The following is a 473-nucleotide window of genomic DNA, read 5'->3' as shown; positions in this document are numbered from 1 at the left end:
AAAAAGAAAGTGACAAATCTTCTGTTTATTCATTTATGTAGGCCTATAGTATATTTATTTTATAGCCTAAGTATAGGCTACATCAATGTGGTTCATTTGACATCCTTACAAGAAGCCCTCATATAGAAGTGACTGAATGCAGTTTCTCTTTGAGGAGTAATCGTCAAATAAAACTAAACATAAAACAGCTAAAACGTTGGCCTATGTGTAGGCCACCACTAGATCTGGATAGTGCCGGCCTAGCAATCTGTTTCCACCAAGGGTGAGCATTGAAGCTGGGAATAAATAAGGCATGACCATAGACTGTATGAAATAGTGCACGACGTCTGCGTGGGACAGGTTTTTTCGCTCACGAGTGCTTCGTCTTCTCGAAAGCATAGACGATCTTTGTCGTTGCTGGTTTTTGACAGCGGCGGGGGAGCTGGTGAGGAGAACGGAGGATCCGTGTGGACCACAGCTTGCTGCTGCAGCGG

General features: G+C 44.0%; 1 protein-coding gene across 20 annotated transcripts in view; it reads left to right on the top strand.

Moving 5' to 3' along the window:
- Window positions 1-374: 374 nt before the first annotated feature.
- nrcama (neuronal cell adhesion molecule a) overlaps window positions 375-473 on the top strand; it is a 50,860-nt gene continuing 50,761 nt past the window's right edge. For 9 of the 20 annotated variants that reach the window (XM_034862893.1, XM_034862889.1, XM_034862884.1 and 6 more), the window contains exon 1: window positions 389-473. This exon is cut by the window's right edge and continues 132 nt beyond it. The gene's annotated coding sequence lies outside the window, so the exon portion shown is untranslated. The other 11 variants (XM_034862901.1, XM_034862894.1, XM_034862902.1 and 8 more) reach the window with 3 other exon arrangements.

This window comes from Etheostoma cragini, chromosome 23 (genome assembly GCF_013103735.1).
Source record: "Etheostoma cragini isolate CJK2018 chromosome 23, CSU_Ecrag_1.0, whole genome shotgun sequence".
NCBI classification, from domain to species: domain Eukaryota; kingdom Metazoa; phylum Chordata; class Actinopteri; order Perciformes; family Percidae; genus Etheostoma; species Etheostoma cragini.
Note: the sequence above shows the minus strand (reverse complement) of the source record. Positions and strands in the feature narration are given on the sequence as shown.